This window comes from Choloepus didactylus, chromosome 6 (genome assembly GCF_015220235.1).
Source record: "Choloepus didactylus isolate mChoDid1 chromosome 6, mChoDid1.pri, whole genome shotgun sequence".
NCBI classification, from domain to species: Eukaryota; Metazoa; Chordata; class Mammalia; order Pilosa; family Megalonychidae; genus Choloepus; species Choloepus didactylus.
This window is the reverse complement of record NC_051312.1, coordinates 74,992,929-75,007,419: the sequence shown is the minus strand read 5'-3', so window position 1 is coordinate 75,007,419 and position 14,491 is coordinate 74,992,929. Positions and strand designations below refer to the sequence as shown.

At 36.2% G+C, this 14,491-nt stretch overlaps 1 pseudogene; it reads right to left on the bottom strand.

The window, feature by feature from the left end:
* Positions 1-2,135: 2,135 nt before the first annotated feature.
* LOC119536346 lies at positions 2,136-3,081 on the bottom strand (annotated as a pseudogene).
* Positions 3,082-14,491: the final 11,410 nt, after the last annotated feature.

Genomic DNA, 14,491 nt, shown 5'->3' with positions numbered 1-14,491 from the left:
AATATGAGCGAGAGCTTAAAATATTCTCTGACAAATAGACAATGAGAGAGTTTATGAACAAGATATCTGCTCTACAGGAAACACTAAAGGAAGCACTGCAGACAGAAAGGAAAACAGAAGAGTGAGAGCTCTGGAGAACAATTTTGGGAGATAGTAGCACAGCAATGTTAACTACACTGAACCAAGATGACTGTGAGTATGGTTGAAAGAGGAAGGTTAGGACCATGTGGACACCAGAACAAAAGATGAAAGGTAAACACTGGGACTGCATAACTCAATGAAACCTAGGGAGCTCAACAATTGTAATAAAAGGTACGAATATGTTTTTACATGAGGTAGAACAAATGAATGTCACCTTGCAAGATGTTAAAAATAGGGTGGGATTGAGGGGAAAATATAATCAATGCAAACTAGAAACTATAATTAACAGAAACATTGTATTCTGCTTCCTTTAAATTAACAAAGGCAATATACCAAAGCTAAATGCATATGGGGGGGGTGACATAGGGGAAGGATATGGGACTTCTGGCTTTGGTGATGTTGTCTGACTCTATTCCACTTTGGTTTAATGCTATCTTTCCTTTTGTTGCTTTCTAGCTGTCATGTTTTTTTTTCTCTCTCTGTCTTTTTTTTTTTTTTTTCTTTTGTCCCTCTACCTTCTTCGACTCTTCTTCCTTCTTTGTGGAAGAAATGGAGATGTTCTTATATAGATCATGGCAATGGTGCTGAATACATAAATATGTAACTATACAGGAAACCAACAATTGTTTACTTAGGACACAATGTATGGTGCGTGAACAAAACTGTCTTTAAAAACGTAGGTTGATGAAGAAAGCTTGAGGGCACTATATTGAGTGAAATCAGACAGACACATAAGGACAAATATTGCAGGGTCTCACTGATACGAACTAATTGTAATACGTAAACTCATAGACATGAAATATAAGTTACCAGGATATAGAAAGAGGTTAAAGAACCAGGAGCAGTTGCTTATTATGAGCAGAATGTTCAACTAGGGTGAACTTAAACATTTGGAAATGGACAGAGGTGATGGTAGAACGTTGTGGTAACAGTGCTGAATGGTGTGTGAAGGTGGTGGAAAGGGTAAGCTCAGAGTCATGTATGTCACCAGAAGGAAAGCTGGAGGTTAAAAGATGGGAATGTATACAACAGTGAATCATGTGGTGGACAATGTCCGTGATTAACTGTACAAATATTAGAAATCTCTCTCATGAACTAGAGCAAATGTATGGCCGTATAATTATAAGTTAATAATAGAGGGGAATATAGGGAAAAAATATATACCTATTGCAAACTATATGCTACAGTATTTTAACATCCTTTCATCAACTGTAGCAAATGTACTATACCAAAACTGTGAATCAGTAATGGAAGGGGGGTGGTTGGGGGTGTGGGAGGAGTTGAGTTTCCTTTTTGGTCTTTATTTCTTTTCTGATGTAATGAAAATGTTCTAAAAATTGAAAAAAAAATTAATTGTGGTGATGGATGCACAACTGCATAATGGTACTATGGGCACTTGTTTGTACACTTTGGATCTTTGGATAGTTGTATGTGAACAATCTCAATAAAAATTTAAGAAAAATTAAAAATTAAAAAAAAACACAGGTATGAATTGTATGGTCCAAAAATTCATTATCAGTAGATAAACTTTCTACAAGCAAACAATCTTCAGGAATTTTACTCTGTGTTACATTTTGTCATTTATCCACAGAATTTACCTTGTCATAACTGCAGTTATCAGGCTTATTTCAGGATAAGCTCCTGATGAAAATGCACATACTATTAAATCTATGAAGGTACAGTAACTTAAGTTATGGCTGAGAACTAGTTTTTGAAAAAATATTTGAATACAACTTTCAAAAGATTTTCAGCAGCTTAAGTGTTTTGTCATGGAAGTATTTTCTGTTATCCTAAAGAAAAATTTCAACACATTAAGGCAACTTACTCTAGCCTCTGATTTATTTTTTTATACTGCAAAATCCTCCCTTACAGTTTTTAGAAGCTCCACACTGGATAATGATATACAGATAGATGTACTGTGAACAGAGGAATTCAATTTTTTCTTGTGTTCATGTTGTATTATTATAGCAAAACCAACAAAATTAAACGTTTCATTAAGAAAATATTTTTCTACCAAGCTCTCTCTTGAGAGCACCCTTAATCTCATTATTCCTGAGACTGTAGATGAGAGGGTTCAACATGGGGATCACCACCATGTAGAACACAGACACCACCTTGTTCTGGTCAGTTGAGTAGTTGGACTTGGGTGTCACATAAATGAATGTAATTGTCCCATAGAACAGAGTGACTGCAGTGAGGTGGGAGATACAGGTGGAGAAGGCCTTGTGGCCTCCCTCGGAAGAGCGCATCTTCAGGATGTTGATGAGGATGTAGGTGTAGGAAACGACTATGACAAATACTGTGATCACAATGATGAACCCAGCAGAAAATGAGGGAACAACTGTGGAAATACTAATATCAGAACAGGAAAGTTTAACTAAAGGAGCAAAATTACAGAAAAAGTGATTGACTCAATTTGATCCACAGAAAAATAAAGAAAAGAAGGAAAGAGTACAGGACAAAGCATTGATAAAACCACCTACATAAGCCACAGAGAGTAACTGAATGCAGATTTGTGTGGACATTTTGGTTGAATAAAGCAGTGGGTTGCACATTGCCACAAAGCGATCATATGCCATAGCTGCCAGAAGGAAGCACTCAGATGTCCCAAAGAAGACGACCAAACCAAGCTGGATAGCACATCCAAGATAAGTAATTGTACTCTTTTCCACCATGAAGTTTGCAAGCATATTGGGAGTGACAGACGATGAATAGCCTATGTCTGTAAAAGCCAAGTGGCTCAGGAATAAATACATAGGATGATGGAGCTGAGAAGAGATTCTGATAAGAATGATTGTGCTGAGATTGCCAGATACTGTCACCAGGTAGATGCAAAGGATTACTGTGAAGAGAATGACCCGAAGTTTGGGATCATCTGTTAAGTCCAACAGAATGAAACCTGTCACTGCAGTATGGTTCCCATCCACCAGGGAATCCATGAGACAGTGTCGCTGGTATCAAAGAGAGCCTGTGATGGACAAATTATATTAAAGAAATTATGAATTTGATGGTTTCATTTTCCTTACTAGGCATATGGGAAGTCCCAATAAATAAAGCTATTATTCAACCATTAGTTCATGAAACTATGATGAGTGTTCCTGTATTTTCAAAATTGTTTTAAGAAACCCTGGAAGTTTCCTTCAAATGATTGTACTTTAATTTTCAAATAATATTTTTTCCCAAATATATTTGAAGTTGGTTTAGAGGCAAGAATAAAAAATATTATTGATGTGAATAAGAAAAAGGCTTGTGTTTACCAAAATAAGTAATATATAGTTGTGTAGTGAAACTTGCAAAGCAGGTAAATTTGTTATGTGCTTACTAAATGATAGGCAAATGACATAGGTAGATAGATAGATAGATAGATAGATAGATAGATAGATAGATAGATGATAGATAATTTTACCTTATTTTACATTCAAAAATATTAAGTAATTTCATTATTATCTTAAGAGAAGGAAACTGAGTCTGAAAGAGGCTATATAACTTTCAAAAGACTGTGCAGAAAGTTGTGATTTGGAATATGAACTCTTGGCAGTCTGGCTATGAACTATTTCTTTAGTTAATACACTGTAATTGAAGTTCGGTAATACTTACCAGGAGGTCCAACATACTTGTAGATGGGTGGATAAAAAACTTTTAAGTTTTTCTGGCAGGTAATGTGTTAAAGAGATATCTACTTAGTTACATGACTAGCAATGTGTATCAATTAATCAGAACTTTTTAGGGGGAAAAACAATTGTTCTCAATGCTTATAACAGATAGAAATTTCATATTTGAGTTATAAATGAGATCACCTTTTGTAAATTTATTGAATATTTTTAAATGTTTACATTTTTGAATATTATTTTATCAAGTAGAATGAAATATTTTGTGAAATATTTTTGCGTATTTTGCTATGCAGAAACCATTTTTGATATTCAGGATATAATTAAATTTATTCAAATGAAGCAAGTAATTTTCTACTATAATAATGTTTCCTTATCAAAGTATGAGAGGATGAAATAATGTATTTTTTACATAATATACAGTTGAATAAACTGTAGTATAAAAAGTTAAGAAATTTTCCAGCATCCCCCAGCTAGTAGACAGGTGACCCTCATCTCCAAATTTTCTGGCTTTGCATTCTGAGCTTTGTTCATTGTGGTTTGTTACCCATGAAGGCTCAGTATTCAGACCCATTAAAAAACGTGAGTCTTTCTTCAAAGATATTTACTAATAAGAAATCTTCAGAACATCTCAAAGCTTGTGGATTTATTAGCATTATAGGTGAGTGCTGAGTTTATATAGTGTTGATAGACCATATGAGTTTCCAATATTAAGAATAAGTAAACAAGGAATTCTGGTAACTTGGATTATGCCTGTTCATTCACATGAAACAAGATTGTGGGAACAGAGTCAGTCAGCCCAAGTTGCTTACTAACTGATTGTTAACATCTTTCCTGTTTCCCAACTATGTCTTCGGAGTGCAGAGCGATCTTTAGAGGGTGTAGTGTTCTAAAATAATAGACGAAAATCAATATGTTTGATTCATTCACAAAACCCAAAATCTTACCTCTTGAAATAACAACTAGTCACCTTTTAGTAACAAATCCAAAGTCATTGTGGTTTTATAGCTATCTTTCTTATTGTTGACCTTTGAGTATAAATCTGTGAAGACTTTAGAGATTGTAATGTGAATTCAAAAGCATCATGGGTAATTACCACATTCTCAAGTGACTTTTGAGCAGTTCAAGTCACACAAACAAATCTAGTGTTTAAGGATTGTGTCAATTCTCAAGTGGTCAATTTATTCTTTGGTTCCTATCTTAAGTGTTAGTGCATAGTTCTATAATTTTCATTCAATAATTGTTGGGAAGTTTAATATAACAAATATGTCTAAAGGCAAGTTCCAAGTTTACGTTGATATTTCTAATTACAGAACACTCAGTAGTAAACTTCAGATAAAAGGCAACCTTATCTTTATCCATTCAATATATGTTCATTGCTATGTATTTTGTATTGATATCTATAAGACATGCCTTTATGTACCTTGAGGAATTGGAGGTAGAACTTGATGTACACTTGAATCTTAAATACCAATGTTTAATACAGAAACTTTCCTCTCTGGACTTCATAGGAACAATTTTGGAAGTCAGTCTCTGTGCTTCCTACATATCCCAGTGGACTCAAGCCATTGATGCTCTGATAGTGACCTTTTCCACACAGCCTTTGTATTGCCTTTTCCTCCTTGTCTCTCATCCTCCCTACTTCTTCACTCCTGATTCCCGGGATCATCTACCAAATGAACTCCTACAGCCACATCATTGTCTCAGGCTCTGCCCTCTGGGAAACTAAGACAGAAATGCATTCCTGCTCCCTACCCCAATCCAGGACAAAAAAGATACCTGAGAAACCCTCAGAGTTTGTTATGAGAGATCTGGAATAGGAAGGACGTAGAGACAGGTGTCTGACTCATTCCTGAAAGAAGATAACTGCATCTCTACTCAAGTACAGCCTTTGCTGTTGCTTGCCTCTTGTCCATTTTTCACGTATAGCATTAGTGGAGCCAATTACAGCTTGGTAAGTAAAGGCAGGCTCATATTAATAGGAGATGTTCCTGGAGAGGCTGACCATCCCCTACTGCCTCTGTTCTTATACAACTTTCTGAGCCTGAGTCAGATATAAATTGGGCTCTGAGCAATGGGAACTGAGAGAAGAATTTTTAAATTGGAAGGGATTGAAGATTTGATTTTAGATTGTTCTGGAGTTTTGAAACCTGAAATGAATGTTAATACCTATGAATGCCCTAGGATCTGTGGGATATGCACATAATTTCATCTGGAGATAGGATAGAAGAAATTGAAGGAGAGGCATTAAAGTAGAGCAGAGAAGAAAAGTAAAGTTGTCTTTTTTCCGGCATAGTAGTGAATCTTTTTTTATGAGAAATGGTCGTGTTTTATTAGCATAACAACAGAAGTCATTTTTATTTATGGTCTTTATACATGCATGTAATGGATATTACATTTTGATATATTTGCATGGGGGATTCTGAATCAAGGATTTACATATAAATACACGTGTATAGTGATTAACCCCAAATTTAGTTGGGTAAGGAAAAGGTAATATTACCATTGTCAGATGAATGCTCATAAGAAAAGATAAGGGCAGAAGAGTCTCAGGAACAAAGTCTTTGTTTACTTCCTTTTGTTTCAGTGAGTGAAAATAGCTATGGAATGTGTTAGCAAATGTGACAGAGCCATATGTTGGAAACAGGTCTGGATATCCTTCAGTAATTTGGTCAAGGGTATTTATGTGCTGTTTATTATGCTTCAAAGGGCTTCACATCCAACTTTTTACCCTGAAAAAGTTGTCAAACGGAATCACTCCTATAAGGTGAAATGAGATTTGTTCAGTTGATCCAGGTAATAGGGCATCAAAAGAAGAATGATTGTCTCTGATTTGTAGTAATGAATGAAGAAAATAAAAAATGGCATTGCCTTAGTATTCCTGAGCTGCTGCCACACAATGAGTCAGTTTAAATAACAGGAATGTATTGGCTGAAGGTTTTGAGCATAGAGGAAGTCCCAAGTCCAGATATTGGAAAGACTTACTTTTTCCACAAAGACTGTGGCATTCTGGGTTTCGCTTGCCAGCTATCTTACGCTTATTTTGCTTGACTATCATATAGCGATGTCCACTCCTTTCTCTTCCAGGTTTCTGCTGACTTCCTTCCTCTGGCTCCTCCCAATAGCTTTCTCTCACTATGTCTGGATTTCTTCTGTTTATAAAGTACTCCAATAATCCAGATTATGACCAACCTCATTCACTTGAGTCACATCTTAACTAAAAATAAATCTTCAAGTGATCCTGTTTGCAGTGGGTTCACACTTAACAGGAATGAGGATGAAGACTAAGTACATGTCTAAAATAAGGTTCATTATTCAATCGACTACCAGTACATATCTGAATTAATAAAAAATATATTGTATTCCCATTAATTCCATTAAAATACACAAACGTACTATAGCAACATTTATAACATTGTCTTGTGGGGTTTTTAATGTATATAGATGTAGACATATGAAAACAATTGCATAAAGCTTTGGAGGGAAGATAATCATACAAGGTTTCAGGGTCACTCTGTTTATGTAAATTGATAAAATATTAACAATAGGTACTGTGAAAATTTACAGATATGTATGGTAATCCTGAGAGCAACCACTAAAAACATAATGTGAGAAGTAATGCATTTTGTCAATGGATAAATTAAAATGTAATTTGAAAAAACATTCAAATAATCTGAAAGAAGGAAGGAAACGAGGGAGGAACAAAAAACACCTGGTAAAGAGCATCTGTGAAAAACCTTCAGCTAACATTATTTTTTAAATGTAGTTTTATTGAGATGTATTCAAACACCATACAATCCACCCAAAGTATACAATGAATGGTTCACAGGATCATCACGTGTTTGTGTATTCATCACAATGATCATTTTTAGAACATTTGCATTACTCCAAAAAATAAATGAAAGAAAAATAAAGACTCCAAATATCCCATACCCCTTATCCCTCCCTCTTATTGACCACTAGTATTGCACTCTACCCAATTTTAAGACTTATAATAGAGGTAGGTTAACTAAGACAGTGTAATATTGTGGGAGACAGGTATATAGTTCAGAGGAACAGAACAAAACATCCAGAAGTAGATCCATTCAAATATGGGAAACTGACTTTTTTTTTTTTTTTTTTTTTTTGCTTTTATATAGTTATACAATCATTATGAAAGATTGGGGCTACTGGTTTACAGTTCAGCAATTTCAGGTATTTCCTCCTTCTGGCTATTCTAAATCCCTAGACACTAAAAAGAAATATCTATTTAATGAGTAAGTAGTCACGTCATGTGTTAAATCCTTATTTCTCAATTACACCTCTTCCCTCTCCTTTGATCTTTCTCTCAATCTTCAGGGATATCCAGGCAATGAATATTTTAAATTCTTTATGCTGGAAAGGGGTGTTTACCTTATGGGGTAGGGGAATGATTGATTGATGTTCTTGGAGACACTGGTACCTCTGGGTTTCAGGGCTTATCTGGCACAGGATCAATCTGGAGGCCTTAAGTTTCGAAAAAATAAACTTACCAAGAAAAACTTGAGACTAAGTAGGGCCCAAGGCACTCCCTTAGTTTTTCAGTAATACTATTGGTTGGAGCTTGGCATACTGACGTATTTTGCAATATCTGGCTAAAGCTTGCATAACCTTCAGAATGACTACTCAACTCTATTTGAAATCTCTTAGCCACTGAAATTTTATTTTTTCCCATTTCTTTTCCCCTTTTTGTCAAGAAAGCATTCTCAGTCCCACAATGCAAGAGCCAGGCTCATCACTGAGAGTCATGTCCCATGTGTCCAGGGAGACTTACACCCCTGGGAGTCATGTCCAACTTAGGGGGAGGGCAGTGAGTTTATTTGCAGAGTTGGCTTAGAGAGAGAGGCCACATCTGAGCAATGAAAGAGACTCTCTGGGAGTGACTCTCAGGCATATTTACATGCATGCCTAGCTTCACTACTGGAGAAATAACTATCATGGGGGCAAGCTTCAAGATCAAGGGCTTGGCTTATTGCCTTGTGAGGCCCTAGTGCCTGAGAGAATATCAGGAATTCCCCAGGTGGGAAAGTTTCATAGTCCCACATACATCCCAAGTCCCTCAAGGAGACTTTGTAAATACTTTTTTACTTTCTGCTCTGGAATGTATCCTCCAGGTATTACATTAACCTGTACAAAATAAAAGGATCTCATTCACTTTTCCATGTTCCGTGTGCTTAGGTTGTTTAAATAAACTGACCAGACAGGTTAAATTAGATAGTGTACTACAGAAAATCTAAATTTTGGACAAAATAAATATCTCTTCCTTTGGTCTCACACAGAAGTTGAAGCTTTAAAATAAAGACAATATCATTTACCCTGTATTGAGATTTACCTTATCCCTAACCAGATCCTCTTCATTCATTTCTCTAATTGGAATGTGATTCTTATTCAGCTTCTTTAACCATTGCTGTATGGAGTAGTGCTGACTTTCAGAGCTACAGAACTGTAACTCTTGTCCCAGATATCACATAGATACCTAATGTTCCAGGGAAACTCCAGATTATGTTCAAAGAGTACAGCATCTCAACATTTAGAAATAACTGTTATAACTCAGGAATAAAGTTGATTGCTGTAAGATAGCTCACAATCTAGGAACCTTTACAATGAGCCTTATTTGAACAGTCTGTACTCCATACAATCATCCACTGTGTACAATTAGTTTTTCACAGTATCATCATATAGTTGTGCATTCATCACCACAATCAGCACTTGAACACATTCATCACTCAAAAAAAAAAAATAAATGTAAAATAAAAGTAAAGAGGAACACCCAAAACATCCCATGCCCCCATTCCTTCTTATTATGCATTTACTTTTTGTCTCCATTTTTCTACTCATCTATCCATACACTAGATAAAAGGAGTGTGAGCAACAAGGTTTTCACAATCACGTGGTCACACAGTATAAGCTATGTAGTTATACAGTGGTCTTCAAGAATCAGGGCTACCAGTTTGCAGTTCGACAGTTTCAGGTATTTCCTTTTAGCTATTCCGATACACTACAGACTAAAAAGGAATATCTATATAATGCATAAGAATAACCTCCATTATGACTTCTCTACTCCATTTGAAATCTCCCAGCCATAGAAATTTATTTTGTTTCATTTCTCTTCCCCTTTTCGGTCAAGAAGCTTTCTCAATCCCACAGTGCTCGGTCCAGGCTCATCCCTGGGAGTCACATCCCATGTTGCCAGGGAGATTTACACCCCTGGGAGTCATGTCCCATGTAGGGGGGTGGGCAGTGAGTCCACCTGCCAAGGTGACTTAGAGAATGAGACCACATCTGAGCCACAAAATAAGTTCTCTGAGGGTGACCTAGGCACAAGTATAGGAAGGCTTAGGCTATCCTTTGAAGCAACAAGCTTTATAAGGGCAAGCCCCAGGATTGAGGCTCTGTTTACTGAATTGGTAGTACCCAATGCTCGGGAGAATATCAACTACTCCCCAGGTGAGGAAGTTTAATATTTCTACATTTTTTCCTCAGGCCCTCAAGGGGGATTTGCAAATCCTTTTTCACTCTCTGCCCAAATTACCCTGGGATGTATCGAGGCTTCACACTAACCTGTACAAACCAAACATTTTTCAATCCCTGTTGACAGTCCCATGTAGATATGGTAGTTGAATAAACTAACCACATAAGTTAAATTATATATTGTTCTACAGAAAATATACGTTTTCCACCAAATAAATATCTCTTCCTTTGGTCTCAACATAAGTTGAAGTTTTAAAACAATCGTTATCATCCTTTACCATGTATTCTGTTTTACCTTAGTCCTAACCAAGCCCATTTCATTCATATCTGTAATTCAAGTCTGATCTCCTTTTTAGCTTCTTTAACATTTGCTGTATGGGGTAATGCTGACATTCATAGTTGCTGAACTCTGGCTCTGAGTCTCAGTTGTCACTGAGACAGATACCCAAAGTTCCAGGGACCAACCAGGCTATACACAAATTGCTCAGCATCTCAGAATTTAGAAACAACCATTATAACTCAGGAATAGCTGTAATTGCTATACGAGCTTACAATCTAGGAATATTTACCATAGGCCTTCCCCTGATAACCTATGTTCTCAGATTCAATTCCCAAGAGTTTGCACATTGTAGTTAGTCCATATTTGTGAGGCATTGCAATTTTTGTCTTTACATTTATTTCACTCAATATACTGTCCTCAAGGTCCATTCACCTAGTTGCATACCTCACAACTTCATTCCTTCCTGTAGCTGGTCAATATTACATTGTATGTATACACCAGACTTCACCATTACATTCATCAGTCGATGTACCCTTAGACCACCTCCTTCCATTGTGAATCATGAATACTGATGCCATAAATACCAGTGTGCAAATGTCCATTCATGTCCCTGCGGTCAGTTCTTCCAAGTATATACGCAATAGCAAGATTTCAGGACCATATGGCAACCCCATACTTAGCTTCCTCCATACTCAGCCCTCCAGATGATCTGCACCATTCCACTTCCCCACCAACAGTGATTAGGTACATCCCGCTCTCCACATTTTCTTTTGCACTTATAACCCTCCTTTTATTTTTTAAACAGTTTTATTCACACAGCATACCTTCCATCCTAAGTAATCAATCAATAGTTCCTGGCATAACCTCGTTATGCATTCACCACCAGTCTATATGAGGACATTTCCATTTCTTCCACAAAGAAAGAGGAAGAGGAAAAAAAAGAAAAAAAAAGATGAGTAAAAAAATAAAAATAAAATAAAATAAAAAGTTCAGACAGCACCACCACCCCCAAGAATCCCATACCCCTCCCTTATATTCCCCCTTATAGACATTTAGCTTTGGTATATTGCCTTTGTTACAATTAATGGAAGCATATTACAATGTTAGTGTTAACTATAGACTCTGGTTTACATTGGTTGTATTTTCCCCAATACCATTCCATTTTCAATGCCTTGCAAAGTTGACATTCATTTGTTCTCCCTCATAAAAACATTCTTATATTTGTAGATTTAATCACCATCATTGACCACTCTAGGCTTCAATAAGTTATACCATCCCAGTCTTTATCTTCTATCTTTCTTTCTGGTGTCATACATGCCCCTAGCTTTCCTCTTTCAACCGTACTCATAGCCATCTTTGTTCAGTGTGCTTAGAATATTGTGCTACCATCACACAGTATTGTGCTATCCGTTTCTGTTTCTATACAGTCAATTCTGTTGAACATTCTATACTACTTCAGCATCAAATGCCTGATCTCCACCCTCTTTCTATCTCCTAATAACCTGTGTTCTCAGCTTTAACTCTCAAAGTTTACTAATTAATTAATTTTCATATTATTGAGACCATACAGTGTTTGTCCTTTGGTTTCTGGCTAATTTCGCTCAACATAAGGTCCTCAAGTTTCATCCACGTTGTTATATACTCTGTGACTTTATACAGTCTTACAGCTGCATAATATTTCACTGTATGTACTACAGTTTGTTTATTCACTCCTCTGTTGATGGACATTTGGGTTGTTTCTGTCTCTTGGCAATCATGAATAATGCTCCTATAAACATCAGTTTACAAATATCCATTCATATCCGGGCTGTCAGTTCCTCTGAGTATATACCTCATAATGGGATTGCTGGATCATATGGCAATTCTATACTTAATTTCTTGAGGAACTGCCACAATGCCTTGCAGAGTGGTTGCATCATTCTACATTCCCACAAACAGTGAATAAGTTTGCTTCTTTGTCCACATCCTCTCCAATAAGATATTTTTCTACATTTTCTTCTAAAAGTTTTATGGTGTTAGCTCTAATGTTTAGGTCTTTGATCCATTTTGAGTTAATTTTTGTATAAAGTGTGAGATAGTTGTCCTTTTTCATTTTTTGGATATAGATATCCTGTTATCCAAGCAACATTTGTTAAAAAGGCTGCTCTGTCACAGTTGAGTTTACTTGACCGCTTTATCAAAGATCAGTTTTCCATAGATGAAAGGGTCCACCTCTGAAAACTCAATTCGATTCCACCAGTCAGAACATCTATCTTTATGCCAGTACCATTCTGTTTTGACCACTACAGTTTTGAAATATGCCTTAAAGACAGGCTGTGTGAGGCCCCCTACTTCATTTTTCTTTCTCAAGATGTTTTTAGCTATTCGGAGCACTGCTCTACCTAATAAATTTGATGGTTGTTTTTTGTTCCACAAAGTAAGTTGTTGGGATTTTAATCGGTATTGCATTGAATCTGTAAATCAATTTGGGTAGAATTGCTATCTTAACTATATTATCTTTCAATCCATGAACACAGTATGTCCTTCCATTTATTTAGGTCTTCCTTGATTTCTTTTATCAATGTTTTGTAGTTTTCTGTGTATAGGTCTTTTATGACGTTAGTTAAATTTGTTCCTAAATATTTGATTATTTTTGTTGCTATCTTAAAAGAATTTTTTTTAAATTTCCTGCTCAGATTGCTTGTTATTAGTGTATAGAAGCAATACTTTTTTTTGCATGTTGATCTTGTATCCTGCTGCTTTGATACTCATTTATTAGCTCTAGTAGCTTTTTTGTAGATTTTTTAGGATGTTGTACCTATAGGATCTTCTCATCCACAAACAGTGAAAGTTTTACTTCTTCCTTTCTAATTCAAATTCCTTACATTTCTTTTTCTTCCCTAATTGCTCTAGCTAGAACTTCCAGCCCAATGTTGAATAACAACAGTGACAATGGGCATCCTTGTCTTGTTCCTGATCTTAAAAGGAAAGCTTTCAATCTTTCCCCATTGAATATGATGTTAGCTGTGGGTTTTTCATATATTCCCTGTATCATGTTTAGGAAGTTGCCTTCTATTCCTATCCTTTGAAGTGTTCTCATCAAGAAAGGATGCTGAAATTTATCAAATGTCTTTTCTGCATCAATCAAGATGATAATGTGGTTTTTGTCTTTAATTTATTGGTATCAATTTGTTACTACATTAATTGATTTTCTTATGTTGAACCACTTTTTGGTTTGGTAAAGCTGCTGGAATGCAAAATACCAAAACTGGATTGGCATATATAAAGTGGGTTTATCAAGTTACAAATTTACAGTTCTAAGGTCATAAAAGTGTCCAAACTAAGGCATCAACAGGAAAATACCTTCACTGAAGAAAGGCCAATTTCATCCAGAACACCTCTGTCAGCTGGGAAGGTACATGGCTGGCATCTGCTATTCCTTTGCTCCCAGGTTGCATTGCTTTCAGCTTTTGATCTCAGTGGTCTTCTCTTTAAGCATCTGTTTGTTCTCACTTAGCTTCTTTGGGGGAAACTCTGAGCTTCATCTCTTAGCTTAGCAACTCTAAAAGTCTGGTTTCAATGGCTATCTCCAAAGTGTCTCTGAGTGTTTTCTCTCTAAGCATCTCTCTGCTTTATTCCAAACTCTCTTTGCCTTTTATCCTCTCATAGAGGACACAAGTGAACTAATTAAGACCCACCTTGAATGGGTGGGGTCACAGCTCCATGGAAATGATCTAATCAAAATGTTCTACCCACATTTGGGTGGGCTGCATCTCATTGGAAGCAATCTAATCAACAAATCCCACCCACAATAGGTCTGCCCCCACAAGATTACATTAAAGAGCATGGCTTTTTAAGGGGTACATAGCAGATTCAAACCAGCACAAACTACCCTTGCATAACTGGTATAAAACCCACTTGGTCATGGTGTATAATTCTTTTAATGTGCTGATGGATTCAATTTACAAATATTTTGTTGAGGATTTTTGCATCT